Genomic DNA, 17215 nt, shown 5'->3' with positions numbered 1-17215 from the left:
AGGCTCCAGGCTCTGAGCCATCAGCCCAGAGCCCGACGCGGGGCTCAAACTCACAGACCGCGAGATCGTGACCTGGCTGAAGTCGGACGCTCAACCGACTGCGCCACCCAGGCGCCCCTAAACCACAATTTTTTTATCCATTCATCAGTTGATGGATATTTAGGCTCTTTCCATAATTTGGCTATTGTACATTTTTTAAAGATACTTTCATTCACAGCTAAAGTATAAAGCAATTTATGGAGTGTACAAACACCTCATTCTGGTTATTAGCTACATCTGAGGGGAAAGAAGGATGGTTCAATCAAGGAGATGGACTCAAAGCATTTGTCTAGTTTATTGCTTAACCTGGGTTGTGGGTACACAAGTGGGTTTTTATAGCTCTTTGTAAAATTTAGTATACTTTATATTTTTGATAAGTAACAAACTTATAAGGTCTGAATTTTTTATCAAAAATGTATATTCATTTTACCAAACAATTAAACTACAGTTAACTACAGAGATGAAAACATCAATAATCAACAATCCCACTATCACTGAAAAAGAGTCACACTTTGCTGTGTTCAATTCCCCTAACGTTAATTTTCTTGCATATATGTAAATATATTGTATATACATTACATTGGCATTTCATAGAACTGTGATACCATATATGCAGTTTTTATGTTATTACCATCTTTTTTATTTTTGTAATTAACATTAAATCACTTGGGGGCGCCTGGGTGGTTCAGTCCATTTAGCGCCCGACTTCAGCTCAGGTCATGATCTCGCAGTCTGTGGGTTCGAGTCCCGGGTTGGACTCTGTGCTGACAACGCAGAGCCTGAAGCCTGCTTCAGATTCTCTCCCTCTCTCTCTGCCCCTCTCCCCCGTCATGCTCTGTCTCTCTGTCAACAATAAATAAACATTAAAAAAGTCACTTGGGTATGAGGAAAGTATTTAACTCTGATTTTTTAAAGACTTTATTTATTGTTTTAGAGAGGTTTTAAGTTCACAACAAAATTGAGGGGAAGTTACCACCTGCTCCCAAACATGCATAACTTCCCTCATTATCAACATCCAGAGTGGTACTTTTATTCCCACTGATGAACCTACAATGACAAGTCATAATCACCCAAAGTACATAGTTTACATTAGGGTTCACTGTTGGTGTACATTCTATGGGTTTGGACAAATGTATGATGACATGCATCCATTTTTTAAATTTCTATTTTTATTGAACCTTTACAACTGTACCTGTTCCAGTTCTTGAACAATGCACTTTAATCCTTAGGCTTGGAAATGCCACACCTGTTTCATATTAAATAATGGAAATACCTGGTCCTGCTCATGAGGTTTCTAGTCTTCCTTAATCTGTATGTCAACCAGTCTGTTTCCCAGCAGTGATGAAATTACAGCACCACAGAACAATCACATTACCTGGCAATGTGAAGCCCATCCGCACAATTATCCTTTTGAATGACTGGGAGTAGTGGTAATTAGAATGAATGACACAGAGATGTACTCAACACTAAAGGTGTTGATTGCTTTCATTGCTCATTGCTCTGATTGCTTTCAATGTAGTGTTTCATTTAATCTTCACTACAACTACAACTCTAAGGGACAACTACCATCCCGATTCCGTTTAATACAAGAGAAAAGGTGGGACTCAAAGGAAACTGATCACTAAAGATCACGCATCCTGGAGCACCTAGGTAGTCAGTTGGTTAATTGACCAACTCTTGATATAGGCTCAGGTCATTATCTCGTGGTTGGTGAGATCAAGCCCCACATTGGGTTCTATGCTGACAACATGAAGCCTCCTTGCGATTCTCCCCCTCTCTCTCTGCCCCTCCTGTGCTTGTGCTTTCTCTCTCTCTCTCTCTCTAAGAAATAAATAAACATCAGGAAAAAAATAATGCATCCTGCAACTAAAGGTGCCCATGGTCAAATCCGTGCCCTGAACCATGTTTTTATGTTACATTTCTTCTGTGTTAGGGCTGAAGCCAGCACAGGAGAAATGATTCACCCAAGGTCCTGTGGTTTGACACGGGCACAGGTCTCCTGAAGCTATTTTTCTGTCCAATAGACATTTTATTACTTTGTTCCCATATATGCTCTCTTTTTCTGAGGCTCAGTTGGAAACTGTTCCACCAGTAACAAACTACAAGGTAAAAGAAAGGGACAGGAAATCACCTGGAATAAAATAAACCTATTTTCTTACCTTTCTCAAAGTTTGTTGGTTAATTCATCCGACAGCACAGGAATGACACCAAAGCTCATACACCAGGAAAATGTCTGTACATTTATCTCCCTTGGCTACATTTCTGGATACTCTCTATGAGAGATATGCTCTTTGGCTTACTTAAAAGTCAGCCCTTTTAGCCCAGATGTCCATCAACAGATGAATGGATAAAGATGTAGTATATATATACAATGGAGTATTACTTGGCAATCAAAAAGAATGAAATCTTGCCATTTGCAGTAATGTGGATGGAACTAGAGTTGATTATGCTAAGCAAAATTAGAGAAAGACAAATATATGACTTCACTCATATGTGGAATTTAAGATACAAAACAGATGAACATAAGGGAAGGGAAGAAAAATAATATAAAAACAGGGAGGAGGACAAAACATAAGAGAATCTCAAATATAGAGAACAAACTGAGGGTTGTTGGAAGGGGTGTGGGTGGGGGGTGGGCTAAATGGGCAAGGAGCATTAAGGAGGACACTTGCTGGGATGAGCACTGGGTGTTATATGTAGGGGATGAATCACTGGAATCTACTCTGAAATCATTATTGCACTATATGATAACTTGTATGTAAATTATAAATACATACATACATACATACATACATACATAATTTTTTACAAAGTCAACTCTTTTATGGGCAGAAAGAGGCAGGCTGGGCAGTACTAATGTTTGTCCAAGTCCTACAATGTGCCAGACGTTTCTATAGGTTTTTTCCATTTCTCCCCATTCTGTGAAGAATGTATTGTTATTCCCATTATACAGATGATAAAAGATAGGCTCACAGAGCACTATACATCTCCAGAGTTACACATCAAGTCAGGAACAAGAATGGGGTTCTCTCTCTCTCACTCCCCACAATATACCCATCAGCTTCCCTTTTCGCTGTTGGGCTTCCACAGTTTAAGAACTGATTGTTTTAAACTCTTCTGGAACTATGTCCATATGGGTAGTCAATGTGATACTTAATTTAGAAATGGAACCTTGTGCCAGGAGGACCACACATAGAAACCACATGGATGAGCTGGTCTCTGAGGTGTTAAGCAAGGCTGTTGTGACAACAGAGCTGTTGCCTGTTTTGGAGGGTGACCTGAGAAAAGGTTGTTGACATTTACACAAGGACTTTAGTCAACAGGTACTTTATACATTAACTTAATCCTTATGGCTATTCAGTTTGTGTTCATTGTTGACATTATTCAGATTATGGTTCAGGAGTTATAAGAAATTAGGTAACTTTACCCAGGGAAAATAACCTTATAAATTAATGCTCAGGAACTCAAAACCTGGAATTACACAAAGTGCCAGTGTTTTTCTGCTCTGTTATTTGGGTAAGGAGTCATTGAAGCTAAGTGTATCATTTAGAGTTTTGCTCTAAGAATTCATTACTACTTTTATATTTGAATATATATATATTCAAATATATATATGATGGCGGTATATGTCTGATGTATACTATATATATGTACATATACACTGCATATACATATATCTATATATGCTATACAGATGGTTTTTAATAGCAAAATTTAAAAGTAGCATGTATATGAAAAGGTGAGAAAATATTTGGAAGATATATTGCAGATATGAGGTTAACATCTTCATTCTTCCAACCAACAAGAAAATGAACCAAAGATTACAACAGAGAATGTTCATTCAAAGAAACATAAATGCCCCATAAAATCCTTTAAAAAACTGATGAAATGCTCTCATCCTAAGTGAAACAAGTAAATACCAACACAATATGTAGATAGTGATCACAAGTTTGTAAAAATATACACTTTATATCTGAATAAATATCTGTGCATTTTATTAGCATATATCCTGGAAAAAAATTGACAGAATATGCATCACATAATTAATAATGAGTATCTTCTGGTTGGTGTGGGAGTTCTGGCCACAGAATTAATACCCTGATATACTAATTTGGCAAAATAAATAAAATCCTCAAAATTTTATTTTTAAATACTCGTTATTAAATACTCTTCAATTAAATAACAACCCTTATTCTGAAATGACTGTATTTCTTCTTTTTCTTTAAACTTTTTTTTAAATGTTTATTTTTGAGAGAGAGAGAGAGAGCATGAGCAGGGGAGGGGCAGAGAGGGAGGGAGACACAGAATCCGAAGCAGGATCCAGGCTCTGAGCTGTCAGCACAGAGCCTGAAGAGGTCTCGAACTCTCTCTCGAAATGTGAGATAATGACCTGAGCCAAAGTCAGCCGCTTAACCGGCTGAGCCACCCAGGTGCCCCTAAACTTTTTTTTTTTTTTTTTTTTTTTTTTAAATTTTTTTTTAACGTTTATTTATTTTTGAGACAGAGAGAGACAGAGCATGAACGGGGGAGGGTCAGAGAGAGAGGGAGACACAGAATCTGAAACAGGCTCCAGGCTCTGAGCTGTCAGCACAGAGCCCGACGTGGGGCTTGAACTCGCGGACCGCGAGATCATGACCTGCGCCGAAGTCGGACGCTTAACCGACTGAGCCACCCAGGCGCCCCCCCTAAACTTTTTTTTAAGTTTATTTACTTTGAGAGAGAGAGAGAGAGAGCAGAGGAGGGGCAGGGAGAGAGGGAGAGAGGGAATTCCATGCAGGCTGCACACCATCAGCACTAAGCCTGACCCAGGGCTCAATCCCACAAACCATGAGATCATGACCTGAGCTGAGATAAAGAGTTGGACACTTAACCAACTGGGCCACCCAAGCACCCTCCTTCTTCTTTCTTATTTTAAAATGTATAATTCATAGTAAAAGCTGCCATATTTAAATGGCTTCAACCCTGTGCTGAGAAGGCCAGTGGACAAAACTGCTTAGGGTCAGAGCAAAGAGGCCATAATGTACAGAGATGTAATGCCCTTAGAACAGTGGTCTGGATCTCAGAAGTAAGAACTGGGTGCCAGTATATTTCACCTCCCTAAAGGCAGAAGGGACCAGTCACAGCTCAGTAGTGTAAGTCCAGGGTAGATACCAGGCCACCTCTTCCCAGAAGAGTATCCATAAAGTGTCTGTGCAGGGGAAAAAAGAGGTAGATATGGGATCAGGTCAGGGTTTTGTACCAAACACAACACATTTGCAACATAGTTTACAGATATAATTAATATACCATTAATTTCCATATAAGGAAATCTGACTAGCTGAAAGAGTCATGTTCACATATACCAACAGATAATTCAAGGAAGAAAAATGAATGTCAATCAAATATATGTAAAATTGCTCAACCACACCAAAAGTTAAATGAAAAATAAATGCAATAGAAACACTGAGATATATAAATACATAAAAATATATAGAACATAATGTACAACATGACCTAATTTTTGAAATATTTATATTTTCATAAGAACATACATATGTCATATTTTAAATTATAAACAATCCCACACAAACATATATGGGGAATATTAACAAATATATTGAGTGGTTATTTTGAGAAGGAAATAGAAGTTGAAGGGGATACAGGATAATTCCTCTCACAAATCTATATTTCTCCTATGTTTCCAGGGACTTGGGGAAATATATGCACTGATTTTTAATTAACAAAATAACTAAGATAAAATTATGACAGCATAAGATAAACCTAGTTGTGTCTTTATTTATAAAACTAATATTGAAAAATATGTTTCTTGACATTAAATATGTTAAATATATTAGAACATAAAAAGATTGCACACAGCTTTGCATGTATAACCACACCCATACATGCATTCCATCATTTGAGAGAAGGGCCAAAGAAAACTTCCTGTCACAGGAGTTAATAACCATGGGCTCTGTCTGCATCACCACTTAATACTTCCTTTGCCATATAAACCCCATAAAATTTCCTCCAGAGGTCTTCCACTGGGAAAGCTTTCTTTTCCTCTCTCCCTCCTTTTAAGGCTTCTGGCTAGTGAAGCCAAACTGCAATTCTGGATGTGGTCACCAGATGGCACCAACTAAATTTTATTTTTCAGTGAAAAAATATTCATTTGGCAAGATGAACAAATTCTGCTTTGAATGGAGATTATGAAACAGTATGTAAAATAAAACCATAATTAATTCCTTAATTCAGCAATAAACATTTTCCAAACACTCCTTCAAAACTTTGGTAATGAATTGACAATATCAAATGAGTTCATCATAAAAATCAATGAGATTTAAAGATTAAAAGATATATCAAAAGTTAGAGGGGAAATTGTCCAAATATACTGCAACAAATACTTTGTATACCAGGAACCCTCTTGAATCAGAAGGAGATAAATAGATGAAAACCAAAAATCTCATAGACAACTAGAGGAATGCAATTAAACTTATGAAAAGATATCCAACAACAACAAACCTACAAATAAAAGTCATGAAAATTTATTCTCAGCCAAAAAATATAAATTTCATGAGAAAGTTTGCTGCCATCCCATTCTTACATAAAAAGTATGTATGTCATACATATTGTGCATATGCATATACATTGTACATATACATTTGAGAAAAGCTTCTGCAGAAGGTGTTCCACACCATCAACAAAAGATAGCTCAGCAGGATGAAAGGAGGTAGATACACGATCATTTCATTTTCCACATATACATATCTTTACTGTTTGACTTCTATCAACTACAAATATATATTAGTTTTATAATTGAGAAATGTAAATGAGATAAATTTTGGAAAACAAGAAACAACTTGTTATGATTTGATCCCTGTTTTCATATAAATCTATTGGCCTCATATAAATCTATTGGAAATTCATAGTTAATTGCTAAATTTAAAAAAAAGCAGATTACATGAGGTATATACAGTATAATCCCAGTTATTGTTGCTAATACAACAAAGTGCAAACGTATATGTATATGTGTAAGTACAAATGTGTCTAAATGGATATAGCCAAAAATAGCCACATATTCACACACACACACACACACACACACACACACACAACCCCTCAGAGAAACTCACACTGGCAGCTTTCACTTCATAAAACAGGGGTGAAACTTCCTGTCAGAAGTTCAGAGAACCAGGCAGCATCTGACTCTGCAGGACGGCCTGCCTCTGCCATTCAAATCTAGAGCAAGCCCTGTTTGGTGGTCAGAACAGAGGCCCCTCCCTCCCCAAATCCGTGTAGAGCCTCCACCAGAGGTATCCAGAAATGTAGTTGTGACTCTGACTAGCAGGTGGTGATTATCTCAATATGTTACCTTTATTGCAAAAGAAAAGTCAATTTTTACAAAAAGAGACAAAGACTATGGAATAAATAGTCCTAAATTTATTTTTAAATTCACATATATAGAGGAATATATATATATATATATAATTTTTATGACTGAAATCATATGTATACCAGTTTCATTGGTTAATGACTTCTAGAACTGAGTCTCTCACAACTATTCATTTATTCAGCACATATATGTGGGGCACTGCTGGCTCAAGTCCATGTGTTCATCCCACTGTTCTCTCTGATCCCCAGACTCTCATTTCCAACTACCTACAGGACATGGTCACTGGGAGAAAAATGACTACAATTCCTTTCTACGTGTATAGAGCCAGTGTGTATATGTGTATGCGTTTCTCTGCTGTTAAACTGAAGACTGAAGAATCAGACAGGATAAATCACTAAATAATAAAAATAAATGGGAAAAATATCATTTCCTCTTTCCAACTCCATCAGGAAACATATACTACAATGAAAAAAAATAGTACCAAAGCTCATAAATGTGTGTACACTTCATGTTTTTTGTGTATGTTTTTATATGTTATTTATTACAGTCATGCTATTTCTTTTATGTCAAAATCTCATTTTTATAGAAAGGAGGATTCTGGGAGTAACATTTTTAACATTTCTTAAAGGCCTAGTATATGCCAGACACTTTCTATAGCTTATCTGATATTCTTCATCAAAATCCTATTAGGCAGGAATTTTCCTACTCAGCAATATCTATTTCCTTCATTATTTTCCATTCATATTTACATATGATAATAGAGATGCAATTAACTATTTATGAAAACACTGCATAGATGAAAGGGCTGGGGGAAAAGCAAAAAAATAAGCCACAGCCAAAATCTGTCACATCTCAGCAGTCACCAGTGCAGGGAGCAACCTAGTGCCATAGGATCAAGTAAGCCACCACTGCTTATTGTCTCCCCACCCATCCACAACCACTCATATAAACAAAACTACATGATGGAGAGTGGTTGGGTGGAGGGCAAGACTAACCTGAGAGACTGTAAATATTTTCGAGGGAACAGACAGTGCTGGAGTAGGAAAAGCCAGGTGCAATCAGAACCAATGAGGACAAACAGAGCAGTTATACAGAGATAAAGGCCCTAGGTAGTTTTGTTGATCTAAGTGTATAGAGGGCAAATTTGGGCACCATTGTGCTAGAAGAGAATCAAATTGTAATTCTCAGTTTATTTTTTTTAATTTTTTTAACGTTTATTTATTTTTGAGACAGAAAGAGACAGAGCATGAACGGGGGAGGGGCAGAGAGAGAGGGAGACACAGAATTGGAAACAGGCTCCAGGCTCTGAGCCATCAGCCCAGAGCCCAACGCGGGGCTCGAACTCACGGACCACGAGATCGTAACCTGAGCTGAAGTCGGATGCTTAACCGACTGAGCCACCCAGGCGCCCCTGGAATTCTCAGTTTAATGATAAATGTGTAAGTTAATATTTTGAGTAGAAAGTCTATTGCCTTTTCATTGTGGACATTCACTTCTTCATTTTAAACTAACACTCTGTTCTCATGCCTTTTGCCAAACCATTTTTGTTCCCAGTGTATGAAAATGAATTCTTTCAATGGAAGAACAAGTATGCTTTGTATCAGCCATAGTTATTTTGAGAAATTAATAGAAAGTATTCATAGTTAGACAGTTTTCTGGGAGGGTGAGGGTCAAACATCCTTTAAATAAGAATAAAGGAAACCTAAATTCGTTCTCAAGTTGCATTGTCTGTATTTATATTACCCACAAGCAAACATATTGTTATTCAATCTTTCATTAGTGAGTGCATTAAAATAAAATATTTAAATTTGAGAAAAATTATTTAGTAGGAAATTCTGTTTTTGTATGCTTCTTGCTTAGTTTCGACAGTGAGATTTTTGAACTGGTGGGTTTTTTTTTTCAGAGTCAAATGATCAATAGGTTTCTTTCTCTGTAAATATTGTCCATGTACTAGAAGATAAAACTTTAGAAATGAGGTTAAAAGGTGTCCTGAATCTTTCACATTAATAAGATTTTAAAAATAGTACTCAAAGCTCAGCAAAGACTGTTGCTGACTTTTCTGATTTCTAGACATCCGGTTGACATTTCTGCTTTCACTATGTGAACTTGTGACTGAGATTTGCATGAATAAAAGGTTATTTATTCCTAGTCCTTTATCTCTAACAAGGTTTATGCCCTTGATTTCCTGATCTATGAAATATATATTATCACTCCTTGCCAAAAAAGAGACTGTGGTCATTATACAAGAGCCTATAAATTGAGAATCCCTGCACAATACAAGAAAGCCATATTTATACTACTCATGACATGTCAAAAATGAGAAGCATTCTTATTTTAGGAAGGGTCTTTGAGGGATGGTTGTAGTGTCACCATTTTTCTCATTGAATATTATATTTATCCTTGATAGTTCTGAAATTTTGGCAAACATTTTCATTAACCTCCATAATAACCCAAGCAATGAAAAAACTTCTCTTCGATATCCAGATGAAGTATGTAATGCTAACTTTTTCATGTTTCTGCCTTTAATTTCATTCCATTTATTTTTTTACTTCTGATTTTCTGACTCTCTTTATTCAAAAATAATTGTGAAATATTAATCAAACACATCTTTTGACTTTAGCTTATCTGGTTTTAGATGTCTCATATTCCTTTAATTAGTATAGTTTACAACAGAGGATAAAAATTGGTGACCTAAAGACCACAATTTTTGCATATAATGTTTACTATTTAAATAGTTGTCAACATCTGAAAATTGGGAGATTTCATATATAAGTACAGCTTTCTGGCTTATCTTGAAAAATAAGATTCGGCCACATGGAGCCTACATTTTTACATTCCCTTAGGAAAACAACTGGCTGGAGCTGATAGCAGTTCCCTCACTAGTAGTTCATCATAACATTTATCACTCCTTATTGCATGACTTCCCACACTGACACAGAATGTTCATTTTTTATTTTACTATGAATGCTATTACTTCTTAACAGTGAAGAGAAAACTGAAATATTTCTTGTCTTTATTTAATGAAAAGTGGGGAAGTAAAAGATTGACAGTGTTGTTTATTTCAAGAAAACTGGAGGGAAGGCATTTACCTGTAGAAACAAAGGTTCTTCCCTTGATTTTTATATACACCAACTTTCATTATTTATGTTACCAACATGGTCAACATAGGCTTTGAATTTAGCCTTCGTGGAGTTAAAAGTTTTCCACATCACAACACTAATGCGCCATACAACTCTTCTGAGGAGAATATGATATATATGCACATTCTAGAATATTTTAACACTTAAAGGACAAGCATATTTGAAGTGACTTCTTAGAAACAGGGGAAGATGGTGGCGTAGGAAGACGCTGGACTCACCTCGTCTTGCTGATCACTTAGATTCCACCCACACCTGACTAAATAACCCAGAAAACCGCCAGAAGACTAGCAGAACAGATTCTCCAGAGCCAAGTGTAGACAAGAGGCCCACAGAAGAGGGTAGGAAGGGCGGAGAGGCGGTGCCTGCAACACGGACTGAAAGTAGGGAGCCGGGGGAGTGGAGGGGTGGCCCACGGGCAAAGTGGAGACTCCAAAGTCTGGCTTGCAAAAGCAGAGTGGCTGGACTGGGTGAGTTCTGACAGCCACCAGAACTTAACAGCTGGAATGTTAATAGTTAACAGCTCTGCTATCAGATAACGGGGAAGGCGAGAGGAGGCCGGGAGGAAGAGTTTTTGAGCCCCAGAAAGAGAAAGCTCAGCAGGGGAACAAAGGTGCTGGCCAGCACCACTTAGCTCTCCCATCGCCCAGCCAAAATTCCAAAGGACACCAGTTCCTGCCACCAATCTTGCTTGCACTGCGCAAATGCCCAATGCTGTGCTTCTGCGGATCCATCCTTCTGATGGGTTTGTCTCCCTCCCAGTGCTGCAGAACCCTCCCACAGGGGACCACTGATGGCAAAGCTGACTAAGCCCGCCCCTCCCACCCCTGTGCACCTTGCGGATCCACCCCGTCTATATGCCCTTGGCCAGATCCCTTCGAAGCAGCACGTCAAGCCTGGCAGTGTGCAAGCAGCCCAGACAGGGGCCACACCACTCCACAGTGAGTCCTGCTCATGGGAGAGGGGAAGATAAGGTACACACCAGTCTGACTGTGGCCCCAGCGGTGGGCTGGGGTCAGACATCAGGTCTGACTGTGGCCCCACCCACCAACACATGTTACTCCAGACAGCACAGGGGAAGTGCCCTGCAGTTTGGAGCTACTGCAGGGACTAACCAAAATGACGAAACGGAAGAATTCTCCTCAAAAGAAATTCCAGGAAGTAGACAGAGCTAACGAATTGATCAAAACCGTTTTAAGCAATATAACAGAAAAATAATTTAGAATAATAGTCATAAAATTAATCGCTGGTCTTGAAAAAAGCATACAGGACAGCAGAGAATCTATTGGTATAGAGATCAAAAGACTAAGAAATAAAATGCTAAAATGCTATAAATGAGGTGCAAAATAAAATGGATGCAGCCATAGCACAGATTGAAGAGGCAGAGGAGAGGATAGGTGAATTAGAAGATAAAACTATGGAAAAAGAGGAAGCTGAGAAAAAGAGACATAAAAAAATCCAGGAGTATGAGGGGAAAATTAGAGAACTAAGCAATGCAATCAAATGAAACAATATCCATATTATAGGAATTCGAGAAGAGGAAGAGAGAGAGAAAGGGGCTGAAGGTGTACTTGAACAAATCATAGCTGAGAACTTCCCCGATGTGGGGAAGGAAAAAGGCATTGTAATCCAGGATGCACAGAGAACTCCCTTCAGACATAACTTGAATCGGTCTTCTGCACGACACATCATAGTGAAACCGGCAAAATACAAGGATACAGAGAGAATTCTAAAAGCAGCTAGGGATAAACGGGCCCTAACAAACAAAGGTAGATACATAAGGGTAGTAGCAGACCTATCTGTTGAAACTTGGCAAACCATAAAGAATGGCAGAAAATCTTCAATGTGATGAACAGAAAAAACATGCAGCCTAGAATCCTTTATCCAGCAAGTCTGTCATTCACAATAGAAGAAGAGATAAAGGTTTTCCCAAACAAAAACTGAAGGAATTCATCACCATTAAACCAGCCCTACAAGAGATCCTAAGGAGGAATTTGTGAGTGAAATGTTGCAAGAACCACAGAATACCAGACATCACTACAAGCATGAAACCTACAGACATCACAGTGACTCTAAACCCATATCTTTCAATAATAACACTGAATGTAATGGACTAAATGATCCAACCAAAAGATATAGGGTATCAGAATGGATAAAAAACAAGATCCATCAATTTGCTGTCTGCAAGAGACTCATTTTAAATGTTTTTTTAATGTTTATTCATTTTTGAGACAGAGAGAGACAGAGAATGAACAGGGGAAGAGCAGAGAGAGAGACACAGAATCTGAAACAGGCTCCAGGCTCTGAGCTGTCAGCACAGAGCCTGACGTGGGGCTCAAACTCACGGACTGTGAGATCATGACCTGAGCCGAAGTCAGACGCTTAACCAACCAAGCCACCCAGGTGCCCCAAGAGACTCATTTTAGACCTGAGACCACTTTCAGATTGAAAGTGAGGGCAAGGAGAACTATCTATCATGATACTGGAGGTCAAAAGACAGCTGGAGTAGCCATACTTATATCAGACAAACTAGACTTTAAATTAAAGGCTGTAACAAAAGATGAAGAAGGGCATTATATAATTACAGGGTCTGTCCATAATGAAGAGCTAACAATTATAAATGTCTAAGCACCGAATACTGGAGCCCCCATATATAAAAAAACAATCACAAACATAAGCAACCTTATTGATAAGAATGTGGTAATTGCAGGGGACCTTAATACTACACTAACAACAATGGATAGATCATCAAGACACAGAATCAATAAAGAAACAAGAGCCCTGAATGATACATTGGACCAGATGGACTTGACAGATATATTTAGAACTCTGCATCCCAAAGCAACAGAATATACTTTCTTCTTGAGTGCACCTGGAACATTCTCCAAGATAGATCACATACTGGGTCACAAAACAGCCCTTCATAAGTATACAAGAATTGAAATCATACCATGCACACTTTCAGATCACAATGCTATGAAACTTGAAATCAACCACAGGAAAAAGTCTGGAAAACCTCCAAAAGCATGGAGGTTAAAGAACACCCTACTAAAGAATGAATGGGTCAACCAGACAGTTAGAGAAGAATTTTAAAAATATATGGAAACAAATGAAAATGAAAAGGCAACAATCCAAACGCTCTGGGATGCAGCAAAGGCAGTCCTGAGAGGAAAATACATTGCAATCCAGGCCTATCTCAAGAAATAAGAAAAATCCCAAATACAAAATCTAACACCACACCTAAAGGAAATAGAAGCAGAACACCAAAGACACCCCAAATCCAGAAGAAGAAGAGAAATAATAAAGATCAGAGCAGAAATAAACAATATAGAATCTAAAAAAAACTGTAGAGCAGATCAATGAAACCAAGAATTGTGTTTTTGAAAAAATAAACAAAATTGATACACCTCTAGCCAGGCTTCTCCAAAAGAAAAGGGAGAGGACCCAAAAAGATAAAATCGTGAATGAAAATGAAATTATTACAACCAATCTCTCAGAAATATAAGCAATAACCAGGGAATACAATGAAAAATTATATGCCAACAAACTGGACAACCAGGAAGAAATGGACAAATTCCTAAGCACCCACGCACTTCCAAAACTCAAACAGGAAGAAATAGAAAAATTGGACAGACCCATAACCAGTGAAGAAATTGAATCAGTTATCAAAAATCTCCTAACAAATAAGAGTTCAGGACCATATGGCTTCCCTGGGGAATTCTACCAGACATTTAAAGCAGAGATAATACCTATCCTTCTCAAGCTGTTCCCAAAAATGGAAAGGGAAGGAAGACTTCCAGACTCATTCTATGAAGCCAGCATTCCTTTGATTCCCAAACCAGACAGAGAGCCAGCAAAGAAAGAGAACTACAGGCCAATATCCCTGATGAATATGGATGCAAAAATTCTCAATAAGATACTAGCAAATCGAATTCAACAGCATATAAAAAGAATTATTCACCATGATCAAGTGAGATTCATTCCTGGGGTGCATAGCTGGTTCAACATTTGCAAATCAATCAGTGTGATACATCACATTAATAAAAGAAAAGATAATAACCATATGATCCTGTCAATCGATGCAGAAAAAGCATTTGACGAAATTCAGCATCCTTTCTTAATAACCCCCCTCCGAGAAAGTCGGGATAGAAGGAACATACTTAAACGTTATCAAAGCCATTTATGAAAAGCACACAGCTAATATACCCCTCTATGGGGAAAAACTGAGAGCTTTCCCCCTGAGATCAGGAACTCTACAGGCATGTCCACTCTCACCACTGTTGTTTAACATAGTGTTGGAAGTTCTAGCACCAGAAATCAAACAAAAGGAAATCAAAGTTATCAAAATTGGCAAAGATGAAGTAAAGCTTTAACTTTTTTTAATATGAAATTAATTGTCAAACTGGTATCCATACAACACCCAGTGCACATCCCAACAGGTGCCCTCCTCAATCCCCATCACCCAACCCCCCTCCCTCTCACCCCCACAAACCCTCAGTTCATTCTCAGTTTTTAAGAGTCTCTCATGGTTTGGCTCTTTTCCTCTCTCACTTTTTTTTCCTTCCCCTCCCCCATGGTCTTCTGTCAAGTTTCTCAGGATCCACATAAGAGTGAAAACATATGGTATCTGTCTTTCTCTGTATGACTTATTTCACTTAGCATAACACTCTACAGTTCTATCCACATTGCTACAAAAGTACAATTGGCAAAGATGAAGTCAAGCTTTCACTTTTTGCAGGTGACATGATATTATACATGGAAAACCCGACAGACTCCACCAAAAGTCTGCTAGAATTGATACATGAATTCAGTAAAGTCGCAGGATACACAATTAATGTACAGAAATCAATGGCATTTTTATACACTAATAATTAAACAACAGAAAGATAAATAAAGAAACTGATCCTACTCACAATTGCACCAAGAATCATAAAATACCTACAAATAAACCTAACCAGTTATGTAAAAGATCTGTATGCTGAAAACTATAGAAAGCTTATGAAGGAAATTGAAGAAGATACAAAGAAATGGAAAAACATTCCGTGCTCATGGATTGGAAGAATAAATATTGTTAAAATGTCAGTACTGCTCAAAGCAATCAACACATACAATGCAATCCCAATGAAAATTGCACCAGCATTCTTCTCGAAGCTAGAACAAGCCATCCTAAAATTTGTATGGAACCAAAAAAGATCCCGAATAGCCAAAGTAATAGTGAAGAAGAAGACCAGAGCGGGAGGCATCACAATCCCAGACTTTAGCCTCTACTACAAAGCTGTAATCATCAAGACAGCATGGTATTGGCACAAAAACAGACACATAGACCAATGGAATGGAATACAGACTCCAGAATTGGACCCACAAAAGTATGGCCAACTAATCTTTGACAAAGCAGGAAAGAATATCCGATGGAAAAAATACAGTCTCTTTAACAAATGGTGCTGGGAGAACTGGACAGCAACATGCAGAAGAATGAAACTAGACTACTTTCTTACACCATTCACAAAAATAAACTCAAAACGGATAAAGGACCTGAATGTGAGACAGGAAACCATCAAAACCCTAGAGGAGAAAGCAGGAAAAAACCTCTCTGACCTCAGCCTCAGCAATTTCTTACTCGACACATTTCCAAAGACAAGGGAATTAAAAACAAAAATGAACATTGGGACCTCATGAAGATAAAAAGCTTCTGCACTGCAAAGGAAACAATCAACAAAACTAAAAGGCAACCAACAGAATGGGAAAAGGTATTTGCAAATGACATATCAGACAAAGGGCTAGTATCCAAAACCTATAAAGAGCTCACCAAACTCCACACCCAAAAAACAAATAATCCAGTGAAGAAATGGGCAGAAAACATGAATAGACACTTCTCTAAAGAAGACATCCAGATGGCCAATAGGCACATGAAAAGATGCTCAACGTCGCTCCTCATCAGGGAAATACAAGTCAAAATCACACTGAGAAACCACCTCACACCAGTCAGAGTGGGTAAAATGAACAAATCAGGAGACTATAGATGCTGGAGAGGATGTGGAGAAATGGGAACTTCTTGCACTGTTGGTGGGTATGCAAACTGGTGCAGCCACTCTGGAAAACAGTATGGATATTCGTCAAAAAATTAAAAATATATCTACCCTATGACCAAGGAAAAGCACTGCTAGGAATTTACCCACGGGATAGAGGAATGCTGATGCACAGGGACACTTGTATCCCAATGTTTATAGAAGCACTTTCAACAATAGCCAAATTATGGAAAGAGCCTAAATGTCCATCACCTGAGGAATGAATAAAGAAGTTGTGGTTTATATATACAATGGAATATTACTTGGCAATGAGAAAGAGTGAAATATGGCCTTTTGTAGCAACGTGGATGGAACTGGAGAGTGTTATGCTAAGTGAAATAAGCCATACAAAGAAAGACAGATACCATATGTTTTCACTCTTGTGTGAATCCTGAGAAACTTAAGACCATGGGGAGGTGAAGGAAAAAAAAGTTAGAAAGTGAGGGAGGTAAACCATAATAGACTCTTTTTTTTTTTTTTTAATTTTTTTTTCAACGTTTATTTTATTTTTGGGACAGAGAGAGACAGAGCATGAACGGGGGAGGGGCAGAGAGAGAGGGAGACACAGAATCGGAAACAGGCTCCAGGCTCTGAGCCATCAGCCC

The sequence above is a fragment of the Leopardus geoffroyi genome, chromosome X (assembly GCF_018350155.1).
Source record: "Leopardus geoffroyi isolate Oge1 chromosome X, O.geoffroyi_Oge1_pat1.0, whole genome shotgun sequence".
In the NCBI taxonomy this organism is placed as follows: domain Eukaryota; kingdom Metazoa; phylum Chordata; class Mammalia; order Carnivora; family Felidae; genus Leopardus; species Leopardus geoffroyi.
Note: the sequence above shows the minus strand (reverse complement) of the source record.